A 19,486-nucleotide genomic window follows, 5' to 3' on the forward strand; every position below is an offset into this window, starting at 1 on the left:
GTTAAGTTTGTACATAATGCATCTGAACCCCAAACCATGATGTTTTCAGTTAATCTTCAGTTCAAAAATCAAACCCCAGGTTTGCTCATCTTTAATGTTAATCTCCAGGATTCAGTCACCGATCTGTGCAAAGTGACTCTCACATCAGCATTTTAACAACAATTGTTTACATGACAGGATGCCTTTAAGGGGGTTAAATAAATAAGCATAATAAATAAACTTTGATTATGATTAGTGCATCCCACTGGACCACAAATCTAAGAAAGAACAGAAGATTAAATTATTAAAATAAAGAATATAATGAATCTTGCAAAATTCTATATCTGTGTATTCAGCTCGCCCTGTTCCATAAATTGATTCTGGCAGAATGGACTGCGTTTTTATGATGACAAGTTCTCTTTAAGTTTAATAAATAAACTTCTTTAACTGTTTTTGGATTGTCAGCTTAAATTCTCTAATCCATTTGCTAAAGTCAGGAAATGTATATAAGAAGTGAAAAACAATTGACAAAGTACATACCCACTCATTTTAATGTCTACTTTTTAAATCGGCTGGGTTTTGAGAGCATTTGAAAATTAATTCCCACTTTTTTCTTTCAGTACAGATTACACCTTGTCTAAATCTGAAAAAGTGCTAAATGATAGCTAAGCTTTGGTAAATCTGTGTGGTTATGTACTGGTTATGTACTGTACATTTTGACTGGGAAAATGAGATCCTTAAATATTAAGCTGGTTAGTAGTAGGGATGAGCGAGCAGTAAAATGCTCGAGTGCTCAATGCTCGGATCGAGCATATTGAAATGCTCGGGTGCTCCACCCAAGCACCGAGCGCATTGTTCTTTACGGGAAAGTTGAGCATTTTTCCGGCGGCACCCCCAGTGGTCTGCATAAAGCCTAAAAATATCACAAATGTATAAGAACAGTGCTCAAACGACATGGAAACAGCATGGGGAAGATCCCTGTAAGCATTTCTGACTCCTAGGTCACTGTTGTGAACAATGTTGTCCGAGTATTAGTGGGAGGAAAAATCCTGTGTTCCTCCTCCCGTGGGAAATGTGTGACATGCACTTTCGCTTAGTAGCATATGTGTGGCAGCTTCTCTCTGCCTGTACATTCCCTGCTAAGCGAAATCCAAAGTGAGCAGTAGAAAAAAAATATAGCATACTCACCTCTCTGCAGACTCCCGGGACACGTCCGATCGGCTCCAGGACCTCCCGGTAATCAGCTGATGCTGCACCTGACAGCTTCATCTGATCGTTTAAGCCCAGCAGTGACAAGCCCAGCTTTTAAACAATCACATTGTGAATAAGCTGATCATTTATGAAAGCCGGCCGGCTTTTTACCACCCAGCCGCTTTAAACGACCAAATGATGCTGTCAAGTGACAGCATCAGCTGCTTACCGGCCGGTCCTGGAGCCGATCGGACATGTCCCTGGAGTCTGCAGAAAGGTGAGCATATTTTTTTTCTACTGATGCATCAGCTGATTGTTTAAACGGCTTTTAAACAATCAGCCGATGTGTCATCTAATTCACGTCCTTGAACCTTCTGGCAAACCAATCAGATGATATTGCATCCGGAATGGACATCGTGGGACCCTCGACACAAGACTACGGTGGAGGGGGGTTCTTTAGTTCAATAAATAAGGAGTAACTAATTGTGTGGTGTTTTATTTCTAATAAAAATATTTTTCCCTGTGCTGTGTTTTTTTATCATTACTAGAAATTTATGGTGGCCATTTCTAATGTTGGCGTGACACCATGAATTTCGGGCTTAGGGCCAGCTAATAATACACAGCTGGCCCTAACCCCATTATTACCCAGCGAGCTACCTGACACCAGAGCCACTGGAAGAGTTCGATACAGCGCCAGAAGATGACGGTTCTATGAATGCGCCATTTTCTGGGGTGGCTGCAGGCTTCAATTCTTAGTGGGGGGGGGGCTAAAAAGCTTGGATCTTATATTTTATTGCAGATTTCAGTCCCTAGCTGCCTAGTTGAACCTGGCTGGACAAAAAAATTGGGTGAAGCCCATGTCGTTTTTTTTTTAATTATTTCATGAAATTCATGAAATAATTAAAAAAAGGGATTCCCAATATTTTTGCTTCCCAGCTGGGTACAAATAGACAGCTGGGGGTTGGGAGCTACCCGTACCTACCTGCTGTACCTGGCTGTCATACAAAAATATGGCAAAGCCCATGTTAATTTTTTTTCAAAAATTCATTAAACAATAAAAAAAATAAAAAAATCAAACATATAACCCTAAACCTAGGTTAGGTTATTGATAGGGTAAAAAAAATGCGTGGGCTAACGCTGCATTTTCTATTGCTAGCTATAGGTAACCTAAGCAGCTACTGGCTGCTAACCCCCACTGCTTGGTGTTACTTTCACTGGCAGTGGAAAATCCAGGGAAGCCCTTTTTTAAAAGTTTTTTGCCAAAAAACAAAAAAATGATGTGGCCTTTGCCATATTTTTGTATGCTAGCCTGATACAGCAGGCAGGTACGGGCTGCTCCCAACCCCCAGCTGCCTATTTTTACCCAGCTGGGAACCAAAAATATAGGGAAGCCCTTTTTTAATTATTTCATGAATTTCATGAAATAATTAAAAAACGTGGGCTTCACCCAATTTTTGTGTCCAGCCAGGTAAAACTAGGCAGCTGGAGACTAAAATCTTCAGCGCAGGGTGGCCCAAACTTTCTGGCCCCTCCCCGCTGTGAATTGCAGCCCACAGCCATCCCAGAAAATGGCACTTTTATAGAAGTGCAATCTTCTGGTGCTGTGTTCAACTCTTCCAGTGGTCATGGTGCCAGGTGGCATGTTGGGGAATAACGAGTTAATATCAGCTTTGTTTAACCAGCTGGTATTAAGCCCAAGATTTGTAATGTCAGGCAAAGTTTGACCCGTCCATTAAGAATCTCCAATAAAGGGTTAAACAAAGACACCATTCAGAGAAAAAATACTACATTAGAAATAAATACACAGACACACTTAGGGACTCCCTCTCACTCCACCACGATCCTGGTCTTCTGTCTTCTTTTTTCTGTCTTCTTCAACCAATGCAGCTCTACTATGTCATAAGTGAAGGGGAGGAGGGGTGCACAGCCTGAAATAGTTAAATGAGTGCTGCCCTATGTGTGAAGATAGAATTGTGCACAAGGGGAGAAAAAGGCACACATAACTCGGGCGCACATCAATGTTGTGCGCCCGAGTTATGTGTGCCATTTTCTCCCCTTGTGCACTACTATATCATAAAGCATGGGGGAGGAAGAACGCTTCTGCTCCCCGTGCTGTCTAATCACTCAATAAGTGAGCAGAGACTGCGGGTCGGTAAGTGGTGACGTCACTGCTGCCACAGTAACCTTACAAGCAGGTTACTATAGCAACGGTGATCTCCGATCACCTGATTCACAGGGCTGCTATTCTTGAGCTCCTGCATGAGCCGGTGAATAGCAGCGCCAGTGAACAGGGAGTTAACTCCTGTGGCTCCTGCAGGAGCCAATGAATAGCGGCACCGCAATTCAAGTGATCGGAGTGCATGGCAGCCATTTCCTGCATGTGAGCTGACTCTGTAAAGAGCGCCAACATGCAGGGAGGTGGAGCCGAGCATGTGCTCGAGCATCTCGCAACGATTCGGTGCTCGCCGAGTATCTTAAGTACTGAGATGCTCGGGTGAGCACCGAGTACCAGCGAACATGCTCGCCCATCCTTACTGGTTAGCCCTTTGGTCCTACTAAGAATTAATTCTGTATGGTAAAAATGTTTATTCAATAAAATTAATTTGTAGTTTTTCTACAATATTAAAGGTCTTTCTTCTATTACAGTTATTTTTACAATCCTTTTTACTCTGTTATCTTTCCTTTTAGAAATAGTATAGTTGTACATCTTTTAATCCCAGCTCTGTGTTATCTTTAAATTTTGAACTTTTCATTATGTGCAACTGTGTTATGTAACATTCTAACTAGGTGGCTTAGTGGTTAGCACTGTTTTTTTTGCAGAACTGGGGTCTTGAGTACAAATCCCACGAGGATAACATCTACAAAGAGTATATATGTTATCTGTGGGTTTCCTCTGGGTAGTCAGGTTTCCTCCCACACTCCAAAGACATACTGATGGGGAATTTAAATTGTGACAATGATGATTTAGTAATGATTTAGTAAAGATTTAGTAAAGTTTGGCAGAATATGATGATGCTATATGAGTAATACACAATAATAATATAACCTCAGTTCATAATCTCATGTGTAGACAAAGTCAGTCTTGGACTTCCTGGGAACTAGAAATTGACATCATCCCCTATCAAGTCTTATCGGCAACTGAAGACAATTTTTCTGCTTCAAAAACAATGTCACAGTTAAATACTATAGTAGGCAACTTTATAAAATGATTAACTGCAGAACCAAAAAGCATAAGAGCCTGCCCACTGTGACACGGTGTACCCAGTCAAGAGTCATGATGGTCATACTCTAGCATTAAAATATTACTTTGCTTCTGTGACATAAACCACAGATTTAAGTCAGATATGTACTACAAAAGATTGGAGAAAAGATGAAATTTGAGTGGAATCTATTGAATTCCTATAATTCCAGCCAAAATTAAACCCTTTGAAATTTCATTTTACTAGGTTCGAGAAGAAAAAACTCCTCCAGCATTATTTCTTACACTGCTGAAGCCTCAGAAATTGACTAAAGATGTTTTGTCTAACCTTCAACATAATGGCCTTCAGTTTTGATATTATATCTAGAGATGAGCGAACCGGTCGCGGTTCGGCTCGAGGTTGGTTCGCCGAACGGACCTCCCGTTCGAGTTCGGTTCGTCGAACGTTCGACGAACCGAACTCGAACTGCATAGGAAACAATGGCAGGCAATCACAAACACAGAAAAACACCTAGAAAACACCCTCAAAGGTGTCCAAAAGGTCACAAACAACTCACAACACATGGGAAAGTGACAAGGACATATACTCATGCGAAAACAAAAGAGCTGGACAAGGAAAAAGAGTAGGACACACAGATATATGAGTATATGCAAGGAAACATCGATTCCATTATTGTGCAACTTGAGCCCTGCTCATTTTAGGCTTCCAATGTTGATAAATTGCCTGAGCTCGCCACGTACGTCTTGGGGATCTTGTCGTGTCCTGCAGCCAGCGTTCTCTCGGAACCTGTCTTCAGTGCTGCTGTGGGTCTGCTGGCAGATAAGCACACGTGTCTGTCCACTGACAATGTGGACATGGCTCTCAGAGGACTTTTCTTCCCCTGGGTCAGCCAGGGGACGGGAAAGGCACGCGTATTTTTGAGAGTGCTTCATGCAAAGCATCTTTTTCTTTTTCAAAAGGGGGCTCAACCGATGCCAGTCAAGTGGGGTGTGTGTGGCCCAGTTAGTGGCAACGAGGGAGACTGTGGTTGGAGTCCCCTCGCTGTGTTTCTAAAAGAACCAAGATGAACAAGTCATGGCTCTCAGAGGACTTTTCTTCCCCTGGGTCAGCCAGGGGACGGGAAAGGCACGCGTATTTTTGAGAGTGCTTCATGCAAAGCATCTTTTTCTTTTTCAAAAGGGGGCTCAACCGATGCCAGTCAAGTGGGGTGTGTGTGGCCCAGTTAGTGGCAACGAGGGAGACTGTGGTTGGAGTCCCCTCGCTGTGTTTCTAAAAGAACCAAGATGAACAAGTCATGGCTCTCAGAGGACTTTTCTTCCCCTGGGTCAGCCAGGGGACGGGAAAGGCACGCGTATTTTTGAGAGTGCTTCATGCAAAGCATCTTTTTCTTTTTCAAAAGGGGGCTCAACCGATGCCAGTCAAGTGGGGTGTGTGTGGCCCAGTTAGTGGCAACGAGGGAGACTGTGGTTGGAGTCCCCTCGCTGTGTTTCTAAAAGAACCAAGATGAACAAGTCATGGCTCTCAGAGGACTTTTCTTCCCCTGGGTCAGCCAGGGGACGGGAAAGGCACGCGTATTTTTGAGAGTGCTTCATGCAAAGCATCTTTTTCTTTTTCAAAAGGGGGCTCAACCGATGCCAGTCAAGTGGGGTGTGTGTGGCCCAGTTAGTGGCAACGAGGGAGACTGTGGTTGGAGTCCCCTCGCTGTGTTTCTAAAAGAACCAAGATGAACAAGTCATGGCTCTCAGAGGACTTTTCTTCCCCTGGGTCAGCCAGGGGACGGGAAAGGCACGCGTATTTTTGAGAGTGCTTCATGCAAAGCATCTTTTTCTTTTTCAAAAGGGGGCTCAACCGATGCCAGTCAAGTGGGGTGTGTGTGGCCCAGTTAGTGGCAACGAGGGAGACTGTGGTTGGAGTCCCCTCGCTGTGTTTCTAAAAGAACCAAGATGAACAAGTCATGGCTCTCAGAGGACTTTTCTTCCCCTGGGTAAGCCAGGGGACGGGAAAGGCACGCGTATTTTTGAGAGTGCTTCATGCAAAGCATCTTTTTCTTTTTCAAAAGGGGGCTCAACCGATGCCAGTCAAGTGGGGTGTGTGTGGCCCAGTTAGTGGCAACGAGGGAGACTGTGGTTGGAGTCCCCTCGCTGTGTTTCTAAAAGAACCAAGATGAACAAGTCATGGCTCTCAGAGGACTTTTCTTCCCCTGGGTCAGCCAGGGGACGGGAAAGGCACGCGTATTTTTGAGAGTGCTTCATGCAAAGCATCTTTTTCTTTTTCAAAAGGGGGCTCAACCGATGCCAGTCAAGTGGGGTGTGTGTGGCCCAGTTAGTGGCAACGAGGGAGACTGTGGTTGGAGTCCCCTCGCTGTGTTTCTAAAAGAACCAAGATGAACAAGTCATGGCTCTCAGAGGACTTTTCTTCCCCTGGGTCAGCCAGGGGACGGGAAAGGCACGCGTATTTTTGAGAGTGCTTCATGCAAAGCATCTTTTTCTTTTTCAAAAGGGGGCTCAACCGATGCCAGTCAAGTGGGGTGTGTGTGGCCCAGTTAGTGGCAACGAGGGAGACTGTGGTTGGAGTCCCCTCGCTGTGTTTCTAAAAGAACCAAGATGAACAAGTCATGGCTCTCAGAGGACTTTTCTTCCCCTGGGTCAGCCAGGGGACGGGAAAGGCACGCGTATTTTTGAGAGTGCTTCATGCAAAGCATCTTTTTCTTTTTCAAAAGGGGGCTCAACCGATGCCAGTCAAGTGGGGTGTGTGTGGCCCAGTTAGTGGCAACGAGGGAGACTGTGGTTGGAGTCCCCTCGCTGTGTTTCTAAAAGAACCAAGATGAACAAGTCATGGCTCTCAGAGGACTTTTCTTCCCCTGGGTCAGCCAGGGGACGGGAAAGGCACGCGTATTTTTGAGAGTGCTTCATGCAAAGCATCTTTTTCTTTTTCAAAAGGGGGCTCAACCGATGCCAGTCAAGTGGGGTGTGTGTGGCCCAGTTAGTGGCAACGAGGGAGACTGTGGTTGGAGTCCCCTCGCTGTGTTTCTAAAAGAACCAAGATGAACAAGTCATGGCTCTCAGAGGACTTTTCTTCCCCTGGGTCAGCCAGGGGACGGGAAAGGCACGCGTATTTTTGAGAGTGCTTCATGCAAAGCATCTTTTTCTTTTTCAAAAGGGGGCTCAACCGATGCCAGTCAAGTGGGGTGTGTGTGGCCCAGTTAGTGGCAACGAGGGAGACTGTGGTTGGAGTCCCCTCGCTGTGTTTCTAAAAGAACCAAGATGAACAAGTCATGGCTCTCAGAGGACTTTTCTTCCCCTGGGTCAGCCAGGGGACGGGAAAGGCACGCGTATTTTTGAGAGTGCTTCATGCAAAGCATCTTTTTCTTTTTCAAAAGGGGGCTCAACCGATGCCAGTCAAGTGGGGTGTGTGTGGCCCAGTTAGTGGCAACGAGGGAGACTGTGGTTGGAGTCCCCTCGCTGTGTTTCTAAAAGAACCAAGATGAACAAGTCATGGCTCTCAGAGGACTTTTCTTCCCCTGGGTCAGCCAGGGGACGGGAAAGGCACGCGTATTTTTGAGAGTGCTTCATGCAAAGCATCTTTTTCTTTTTCAAAAGGGGGCTCAACCGATGCCAGTCAAGTGGGGTGTGTGTGGCCCAGTTAGTGGCAACGAGGGAGACTGTGGTTGGAGTCCCCTCGCTGTGTTTCTAAAAGAACCAAGATGAACAAGTCATGGCTCTCAGAGGACTTTTCTTCCCCTGGGTCAGCCAGGGGACGGGAAAGGCACGCGTATTTTTGAGAGTGCTTCATGCAAAGCATCTTTTTCTTTTTCAAAAGGGGGCTCAACCGATGCCAGTCAAGTGGGGTGTGTGTGGCCCAGTTAGTGGCAACGAGGGAGACTGTGGTTGGAGTCCCCTCGCTGTGTTTCTAAAAGAACCAAGATGAACAAGTCATGGCTCTCAGAGGACTTTTCTTCCCCTGGGTCAGCCAGGGGACGGGAAAGGCACGCGTATTTTTGAGAGTGCTTCATGCAAAGCATCTTTTTCTTTTTCAAAAGGGGGCTCAACCGATGCCAGTCAAGTGGGGTGTGTGTGGCCCAGTTAGTGGCAACGAGGGAGACTGTGGTTGGAGTCCCCTCGCTGTGTTTTACATGCTTTTAGAAGGGCATGACATGTCTTGGAGGTTGACTTTCATCATATGCAAACTGTTGGCTACCAAAATGCTGCCTTTCCAACAACTGTGGTTATAGGCAATGAGGAACATACTGATGAAGATGAGACGCAGATACCCGATTGGGATGACAACTTAAATATTCGGTCAGGGCAAGAAGAAACTCGGTCTGAGGGGGAGGGGAGTGCAAACACAACAATTGATGATGAAGTTCTAGATCCCACCTACTGTCAACCCACAGTCAGACACTCGAGGAGGTCAATAGAGGCGGTGGAGGAGGATGCAACCGACGTCGAAGTAACCTGGCGCCTTCCTGGACACAGTCGGAGCACTGGTAGCACGTCTACAACTGCATCCTCAGCCACCACTCTGCCTCTGAGCATTATTCGGGGTGGATCAACAGGTCGCATGGCCTCTAAGCCTTGCCTAGCCTGGTCCTTTTTTGACATAAAAAAAGATCGGCCAAATTATGTGATCTGTAACATTTGGCATGGTTATCTTAGTAGAGGTCAAAACCTCAGCAGTTTGACAACTTCTTCCATGAATCGTCACATGAATAAATATCATATGGCCTGGTGGGAAGCTCACCGTGCTGCAATGCGGCCTAGTGGAGCCAACCATCCACCGCCTGCCCCTTCCAGGGCATCCGCGCGCTCGTCATCTTCTAGGACTGTGGGGACAGCTGTCACACCTGTTTTTCCACCCACAACTTCCACCACTGTAACCGCAACAGGCAGTTTGCTTGGTAGGTCGTCAGTTGGTTTGGAAGGGGAAACAAGTGAGTGTGTACAGCTCTCTCAGACATCGATAGCACCAACTTTGGATGAAGGCAACATCATGTCTCCGCCTGCACTTTCCTCACAAAGCTGCATTTTTCCAGGGACACCCTACTCAACACCGTCTACACACAGCAGCCAGATCTCTGTCCCTCAGATGTGGTCAAATAAAAGGTCACTTCCTGCGACCCATGACAAAGCGAAGAGGTTGACTCTATCCCTCTGTAAGCTGTTGGCTACAGAAATGCTGCCTTTCCGCCTAGTGGACACACAGGATTTTAGAGACCTTATATCTGTCGCTGTGCCCCAGTACCAGATGCCTAGTCGCCACTACTTCTCTAAGAAAGGTGTGCCCGCGCTACACCAGCATGTCGCACACAACATCACCGCTTCCTTGAGAAACTCTGTGTGTGAACGAATGCATTTCACCACCGATACTTGGACCAGTAAGCATGGACAGGGACGTTACATGTCGCTGACTGGGCACTGGGTAACTATGGTGATAGATGGTGAAGGGTCTGCTGCACAAGTCTTGCCGTCCCCACGACTTGTGTGTCAATTCTATGTCTGTCCAAGTTCCGCCACAGCTTCTGCATCCTCCACCTCATCTGGGTCCTCCACCTCCGCCCCAAGCCTGCATGGTCAGGCCACCAGCGTTCTCACTGCGCAGAAGGAATCACGCACCCCTCATTACTATGCTGGCAGCAGAGCGCAACGGCATCAGGCGTTCTTTAGCTTGACATGTCTTGGGAATAAGAGTCACACAGCTGAGGAGTTGTGGTCAGCTCTGCGGTCCGAGTTTAATAAATGGTTGTCTCCACTCAACCTGCAGCCTGGTAAGGCCGTGTGCGACAATGCTGCAAACCTGGGTGCGGCCCTTCGCCTGGGCAAGGTGACACACGTACCTTGTATGGCTCACGTGTTGAACCTTGTCGTCCAGCAATTTTTAACACACTATCCCGGCCTAGATGGCCTTCTGAACAGGGCATGAAAACTGTCAGCTCACTTCCGCCGTTCAAGCGCCGCAGCAGAGCGACTTGCATCGCTCCAGAAGTCTTTCGGCCTGCCGGTTCATCGCCTGAAATGCGATGTGGCGACACGCTGGAATTCAACTCTCCACATGTTACAGCGACTGTGGCAGCACCGGCGAGCCCTGGTGCAATACGTCATGATGTATAGCCTGGGCCAACGAGATGCAGAAGTGGGGCAGATCACCCTGATGGAGTGATCTCAGATCAAGGACCTATGCACCCTTCTGCACAGTTTCGACATGGCGACGAATATGTTTAGCGCTGACAATGCCATTATCAGCATGACGATTACAGTCATTTACATGCTGGAGCACACGCTAAACACTATTCGGAGTCAGGGGGTGGGACAACAGGAAGGGGAGGAACTACAGGAGGATTCATATGCGCAAGACACAACAACATCACCAAGGTCCAGACGTTCATCATCACCAACGCGGCAGGCATGGGACCATGGGGGACAGGGATCAACAAGGGCGCATGGTAGCAGGCGACATGTTGAGGAAGGTGCAGGAGGACATGAAGATATGGAGGACGAACTGTCCATGGACATGGAAGACTCAGCAGATGAGGGGGACCTTGGTCAAATTTCAGTTGAAAGAGGTTGGGGGGAGATGACAGAGGAAGAAAGAACGGTTAGCACCTCTATGCCACAAACACAGCGTGGACTTGGTCCGCATGGCTGCGCAAGACACATGAGTGCCTTCTTGTTGCACTACCTCCAACATGACCCTCGTATTGTCAAAATTAGAAGTGATGATGACTACTGGCTTGCCACACTATTAGATCCCCGGGACAAGTCCAAATTTTGTGACATAATTCCACCCATAGAAAGGGACGCACGTATGCAGGAGTATCAGCATAAGCTGTTACTCGATCTTAGCTCGGCTTTTCCACCAAACAACCGTGCAGGTGAAGGGAGTGATTCTCCCAGTTGTAACTTGACAAACATGGGACGGCGTCGTCATCTTCAACAGTCTACCCGTACCAGTAGGACCGTATCTGGTGCTGGTAACAGCAATTTTATGGAATCTTTTCATAATTTTTTTAGACCCTCCTTTGCAAGGCCACCAGAGACAACAAGTCTGACACATAGTCAACGGATGGAGAGGATGATACAGGAGTATCTCCAAATGAACATCGATGCAATGACTTTGCAAATGGAGCCTTGCTCCTTTTGGGCTTCAAATCTAGAAAAATTGACAGAGCTCTCCAGTTACGCCTTGGAGATTTTGTCGTGTCCAGCTGCCAGCGTTGTCTCTGAACGTGTCTTCAGTGCTGCTGGGTGTGTGCTGACAGATAAGCGCACGCGTCTGTCCAGTGACAATGTGGACAGACTGACGTTCATCAAAATGAACAAGTCATGGATCCAGAAGGAATTTACTACCCCTGTGTCATCCTGGGGAGAGTAAATGCTTGTGGATTTGGAATGTGCTTGATGCAAATCAAAACATCCTGTTTGCAACTAGGGCACAAGTGCTGCCACTGATGGGGTGTCTGTGTGCCCAATTTTGGGAAAAAAGGTAGACTCCGCTTGGAGTAACCCTTGCTTGCTGTGTTTTTTAAAAATGATACAAGATGAACAGATCTGAAGGCAAGATGAAGGCAACATCATGTCTCCGCCTGCACTTTTCTCACAAACCTGCATTTTTCCAGGGACACCCTACTCAACACCGTCTACAGACAGCAGCCAGATCTCTGTCCCTCAGATGTGGTCAAATAAAAGGCCACTTACTGCGACCCATGACAAAGCTAAGTGGTTGACTCTATCCCTCTGTAAGCTGTTGGCTACCGAAATGCTGCCTTTACGCGTAGTGGACACACAGGATTTTACAGACCTTATGTCTGTCGCTGTGCCCCAGTACCAGATGCCCAATCACCACTGCTTCTCCAAGAAAAGCATGCCCGCGCTACACCAGCATGTCGCACACAACATCATCACCACTTCCTTGAGAAAATCTGTGTGCGACAGGGTGCATTTCAACACAGATACTTGGACCAGTAAGCATAGACAGGGTCATTACATGTCACTGACTGGGCACTGGCAAACTATGGTGAGAGATGGAGAAGGGTCTGCTGTACAAGTCTTGCCGTCCCCACAAGTTGTTTCAATCCTTGTTCTGTATGTAGAAGTTAATACACTGCTTCTGCCTCTTCAACCTCGTGTGGGTCCTCTACCTTGGCGCAAACCCTGTGTGGTCAGGCCACCCTTCCTTGCAACTGCGCACAAGGACTACCACACACCTCCTTACTATGCTGGCAGCAGAGCTCAATGCCATCAGGCAGTCAAAGTTTTACTTTGAAATGTATGGGAAATGTGAGTCACACCGCTATTCCAGAGAATAGTAGTCAGGCAGGGTCAAAACATTAATTGAGGAACAGGAACAGAATGGGACGGCCAGGACTTAATCAGAAAACAAGCAGAGGTGAAATGCGTATCGGCCAACAAGGTACATAAACAGCAAGCAGGAAAAGTAGTCAGGTAACAAGCACACAAAATCATAAAACTGAACTGGGGGTAAAATTAACCAGAGGTTCATAGCTATGTCTGGCAGTGGTCTGCAGACAGGATGGGCATAAAAAAGGGTGTGGTGTCTTCCCATTGGTTGTAGCTGAATGATGGTATTTCATCTGTGAGATACCCACCAGCTACATTCAGCCAGAGATTCTGCATCTGTCAAGGTAATGCAGCCCAGTGGGTGAGCATAACCTGCGTCCACCTGCGCCGCTGGCATCGACTACTCTCCCATCATCAGCACTATTCATGAAAGGAACACGTTGTCACCTGGCAACCGGAGTACAAATTGACGGAGCGGACTACGTTGGTGACTTAACAGCCGTGTGCGGCAATGATGCAAACCTGGCTGTGGGCCATCGTCAGGGCAATGTGACACACGTGCCTTGTATGGCTCACGTGTTGAACCGAATTCTCCAGCAATTTTTAAAACACCATCACGGCCTACATGGACTTGTGCAGCGGGCACGCTCACTATGTGCTCACTTCCATCGTGCGCACACAGCAGCTCAACAACTTTCATCACTTCGGAAGTCTTAGGGTCTGGCAGTTAAACGCCGGAAATGCGATGTTCCGACACGCAGGAATTGGAATCTGCACATGTTGCAGCGTGTGTGGCAGCACCGCAGAGCCCTGCTGAAATACGGTAAGACATATAGCCTGGGATAACTTGATCCAGAGGTGGTGCAGATCACGCTGCTGGAGTGGTGTCAGATCAAGGACCTATGCACCCTGCTACACAGTTTTGAAATGTCGACGAAGATGTTTAGCACTGGCAATGTCATTCTCAGGGTGACAATTCTGGTCATCTACATGATGGAGCACACTGTAATTATTATTCAGAGTCAGGTGTTGGGACAAGAGGAAGGGGAGGAAGTACAGGAGGAGTCATATGCGGAAGGGATAACAAGATCTACGAGGTCCAGATGGTCAGCGGCACCTATGCGGCAGTCATGGTGAGGGAGAGGGATTAACAAGGGCGCATAGTATCAGCAAAAAGTGTTGATGAAAGTGCAGGAGCCCATGAAGAAATGGAGGACGAACTGGCGATCGGCATGGAAGACTCAGCAGATGAGTGAGAGCTTGCTCACATTTCGGTTGTGCGAGGTTGTGGGTAGAGGACAGAGGAAGTATGCACGATTCTCACCTCTCTGCCACCAACACACCAAGGACTTGGTCCTCCTGGATGCACAAGACACATGAGCGGATTCTTGCTGCACTACCTACAACATGACCCTCGGATTGTACGAATTCAAAGTAATCCAGAATACTGGGTTGCCACACTGTTAGATCCCCGGTACAAGACAAAATTTGCCGAACTAATTCCTGCCATAGAAATAGACGCACGTATACAGGAGTATCTGCAGAATGTGGTACGCAATCTTAGATCTACTTTTCCACTAAACACCAGTGCTGCACAGAGTGAATCTCAACGCTTTGTCATGGATAGGAGGAAATGGTCTTTTACTTGTCCACATCGGAGGGACCGAGGGATGGCTGCTGTGCTGAGATGGCGTTGAGTACGGTGTCCCTGCACAGTTGCACTTTTGGTCATATCCCAAAATGAGTTGGAAAAGGACAGATGCTGTTGGAAAGGGGAACAGGTGTGTTGGAAAGGGGAAAAAAATTTTGGTCCGTGGATTTGGTGGTTAAGCAACTGTAACATTTGCTGAAGAAACAACATCTGTTACAGTGGGACTGGCAGATTTGGATAAAGTGGTATATAATCTGTGACCGCTATATAACGAAAATTAATAAGAAAAGAAAGAGAAAGGTATATATCCCCATCAGCAGTCAGTGTCCACCGTGCTCCCAGTTGGAAAAGGAGAGGTTGGCAACTGGAAGGTTTGGTGGAGGATACAGAGCTGTGTGGCTATGAAACTAATAGTAGCCTGAACCGAGTTAGACGCCATTCGGATCTGGAGACTGTGAGCCCTGTTAGCGTCACAGGGTCCACATGCCCACCCAGCCCAGGAACTCCCTGTTAACAACACAGGGGCCATTGAGTACGCTGACCGTGTGCGTAGGGGCCACACCTGTGGACAGCAGGCGCATCAGCAGCAGCAGGCCTGTTAATGCCACTGGGCTGCACAAGCAGGACTGTTAGGACAGGAGCTGGTCTTAACCGTTCTGCGTTACCAACTGTGGTGGTGGCCTGCATCCACCACCCTATCCCTTCCTACCTCTGGCCTAAAGCCGCAATGGGTTCAACACATGGAGGTGTGCTCTTTCGGAGCATAATAGAAGACTGTGCACCTCCTTGTTGGCTCCAGCCCCTTTGATAACCTGGGTCCGCCCCAAACCATGGTGAACCACAATGCACCTCCTATAGACAAAAGTAGAGTGACACGTCATGAGTGGCATAACTAGTGTCCTATTTGGAAACGCAACTTCAATGATGACCTCATGGCTGCCATGACCCAAACACCTCACCAGTCATCGTCTGACCATCAATAATGCGATGACAAGTCATAGGTGTGGGCCTCTGCAAGCCATTTGGGAGGACACCTGATGCCCTGTGGTCTATATGGGACCCCCACATCAGGGCCAGGGCCAAAGAGTTCATTACCGGACCTAGTCTCTGATGCAGGAAGTGCCTGAGCATGCTCAGTAGCATGAAATACAGTCTCTGAAAAAAGACTATCAGCTTTAGCATGGTGTCTAGGCACAAAACAGGACTTAGACCCGGCACGGAATGCAAGCACCTGTGCAAAGAGGCTTTTCACACTTAGTGTGGGAGCATGCGCTGTATCCCGAAATGAAGACTTAGCGTCAGGAATGGCACAGTCAGGCTGAGCATACTCACTAGGCGAAACACTGTAATTAGGCTGCAGCTGGGGTAAATCGGCACACGCATGCGCACTAGCTGCCTGTCCACACTTAGACGTGGAGGGGAAACTTGTCTTGGAGATGCTGTCTATGAACAGAAGGAAAAGCTAAAGGAAGCCTGAGTTTCTATCCCTCCGAATTATGAAATGCAGCAATGAATTCCATGAGTTTGCTATAACATTAGCGTAGCAAAATGTGCATGAGGGTGTGATGTAGAGGTGCTAGAAATAGCTTGTCACCAGTGGGGCACTAATGGAATACAACAGCCAGTTCTATGATGCCACAAAATGGCAGTATTTTGTGCTATCATTATAGCTTATTAAAAACAGAGCACGAGGTTGTCATGCAGAGGTGCTGCACATAGATTTGCAGTAGTGTGAATAGACAAAAGTACAATAGCCACGTTTAGGATACAACTAGGTACAGTGAGTGTTTGCTAGTATAATGGCTGAGTTTAAAAAAGTTAGAGTGTGCAATGCAGGCAGACGTGCTGCAAATAACGTTCCAATACTGTGAATTGACAAAAGTACAATAGCCACGTTTAGGATACAACTAGGTACAGTGAGTGTTTGCTAGTATAATGGCTGAGTTTAAAAAAGTTAGAGTGTGCAATGCAGGCAGACGTGCTGCAAATAACGTTCCAATACTGTGAATTGACAAAAGTCCAATAGCCACGTTTAGGATACAACTAGGTACAGTGAGTGTTTGCTAGTATAATGGCTGAGTTTAAAAAAGTTTGAGTGTGCAATGCAGGCAGACGTGCTGCAAATAACGTTCCAATACTGTGAATTGACAAAAGTACAATAGCCACGTTTAGGATACAACTAGGTACAGTGAGTGTTTGCTAGTATAATGGCTGAGTTTAAAAAAGTTAGAGTGTGCAATGCAGGCAGACGTGCTGCAAATAACGTTCCAATACTGTGAATTGACAAAAGTACAATAGCCACGTTTAGGATACAACTTGGTACAGTGAGTGTTTGCTAGTATAATGGCTGAGTTTAAAAAAGTTAGAGTGTGCAATGCAGGCAGACGTGCTGCAAATAACGTTCCAATACTGTGAATTGACAAAAGTACAATAGCCACGTTTAGGATACAACTAGGTACAGTGAGTGTTTGCTAGTATAATGGCTGAGTTTAAAAAAGTTAGAGTGTGCAATGCAGGCAGACGTGCTGCAAATAACGTTCCAATACTGTGAATTGACAAAAGTACAATAGCCACGTTTAGGATACAACTAGGTACAGTGAGTGTTTGCTAGTATAATGGCTGAGTTTAAAAAAGTTAGAGTGTGCAATGCAGGCAGATGTCCTGCAAATAACGTTCCAATACTGTGAATAGACAAAAGTACAATAGCCACGTTTAGGATACAACTAGGTACACTGTGTGTTTGCTAGTATAATGGCTGAGTTTAAAAAAGTTAGAGTGTGCAATGCAGGCAGACGTGCTGCAAATAACGTTCCAATTCTGTGAATAGACAAAAGTACAAAAGCCACGTTTACGATACAACTAGGTACACTGTGTGTTTGCTAGTATAATGGCTGAGTTTAAAAAAGTTAGAGTGTGCAATGCAGGCAGACGTGCTGCAAATAACGTTCCAATACTGTGAATTGACAAAAGTACAATAGCCACGTATAGGATGCCACTAGGTACACTGAGTGTTTGCTAGTATAATGGCTTAGTAACAATGAGTTGTAGTGTGCAATGCAGGCAGACGTGCTCTGCAAATGTCTTTGCACTAGTGGGACTATAGCAAAGTCCAATAGCCACGTTTAGGATGCCACTAGGTACACTGAGTGTTTGCTAGTAAAATTGCTTAGTTTAAAAAAGTTGGAGTGTGCAATGCAGGCAGATGTGCTCTGCTAATGTCTTTGCACTAGTGGGACTATAGCAAAGTCCAATAGCCACCTTTAGGATGCCACTAGGTACACTGAGTGTTTGCTAGTAAAATTGCTTAGTTTAAAAAAGTTGTAGTGTGCAATGCAGGCAGACGTGCTCTGCAAATGTCTTTGCACTAGTGGGACTATAGCAAAGTCCAATAGCCACGTATAGGATGCCACTAGGTACACTGAGTGTTTGCTAGTATAATGGCTTAGTAACAATGAGTTGTAGTGTGCAATGCAGGCAGACGTGCTCTGCAAATGTCTTTGCACTAGTGGGACTATAGCAAAGTCCAATAGCCACATTTAGGATGCCACTAGGTACACTGAGTGTTTGCTAGTAAAATTGCTTAGTTTAAAAAAGTTGGAGTGTGCAATGCAGGCAGATGTGCTCTGCAAATGTCTTTGCACTAGTGGGACTATAGCAAAGTCCAATAGCCACGTATAGGATGCCACTAGGTACACTGAGTGTTTGCTAGTATAATGGCTTAGTAACAATGAGTTGTAGTGTGCAATGCAGGCAGACGTGCTCTGCAAATGTCTTTGCACTAGTGGGACTATAGCAAAGTCCAATAGCCACGTTTAGGATGCCACTAGGTACACTGAGTGTTTGCTAGTAAAATTGCTTAGTTTAAAAAAGTTGGAGTGTGCAATGCAGGCAGATGTGCTCTGCAAATGTCTTTGCACTAGTGGGACTATAGCAAAGTCCAATAGCCACCTTTAGGATGCCACTAGGTACACTGAGTGTTTGCTAGTAAAATTGCTTAGTTTAAAAAAGTTGTAGTGTGCAATGCAGGCAGACGTGCTCTGCAAATGTCTTTGCACTAGTGGGACTATAGCAAAGTCCAATAGCCACAGATAGGATGCCACTAGGTACACTGAGTGTTTGCTAGTATAATGGCTTAGTTAGAATGAGTTGGAGTGTGCAGAGGACAAGAGGGTACAGTGGCAGGATTGTGGTGCTCTGGGTAGAGGAATGGAAGCCTGCCTTTCTATTCCCTCCTAATGGTGAAATGCAGGGAGGAAATCCCTGACCTGGGCTACACAGACGCTGTTGCTGTTTGCAGGACCTGTCACTTATGGCTCTCTGACCCTGCCGCTTTGAGCCCTTAAAAGGACTGCTAGAAAGTGCTCTCCCTAAGCTGTCTAACGCTGTGTATGCAGCGCATACAGCTGTATCGGCTATAGGACTCAGGAGGACGGAGCTGCGACACTGATGTCTGACACCAAAGACGCAGAAGGCAGATAATGGCGTTCGTGAAGAAAATGTCCGGTTTTATAATGCAGGGACATGTGACATGCAGATCCTATCACACATGCCGTTGCTTCTCTGGCTCAAAGTCCACTTAGCTGTGTGTGTGTCTGTGATTGGCTGACATGCTGGCCCGCCCCACAAGAGGCGCGCGCTTAGGGAAGGAAGACAAGAAAAAAAAAAAAAAAATGGCGATCGCCATTATAGAAACAGCAGTGATCTGAAGGCGCTGTTCACGCACACTATACACTGAAATGTGATAATAGTTTGATTCACAGAGTGACTTACACTATTACAGCAGAAACCAAGCTATGATTTAGCTGTTTTTTGGCTGCTAGAACCGTTCTCGAACGTTTCTAGAACTATCGAGCTTTTGCAAAAAGCTCGAGTTCTAGTTCGATCTAGAACATGCCCCAAAATCACTCGAGCCTAGAACTGGAGAACCACGAACCACGAACCGCGCTCAACTCTAATTATATCCCAGTTTATCAAGTAATTGGTGCCCTTTTTATCACAGAAGTCCCTTGAAACAAAATGTACTATTATTGTGTGGTCTGTCGCTTTTTATCTTTCTATCTTTCTCTTCCCTTTCCCCAGTATGGAGATGTGTGCCATACTTATTAGCCCCAAATTTGACCTTTTAAGAAAAAATTGGCAAAATCGGTGAAGTCGAATGATCCTGATTAAGA

Source organism: Anomaloglossus baeobatrachus, chromosome 2 (assembly GCF_048569485.1).
Source record: "Anomaloglossus baeobatrachus isolate aAnoBae1 chromosome 2, aAnoBae1.hap1, whole genome shotgun sequence".
NCBI classification, from domain to species: domain Eukaryota; kingdom Metazoa; phylum Chordata; class Amphibia; order Anura; family Aromobatidae; genus Anomaloglossus; species Anomaloglossus baeobatrachus.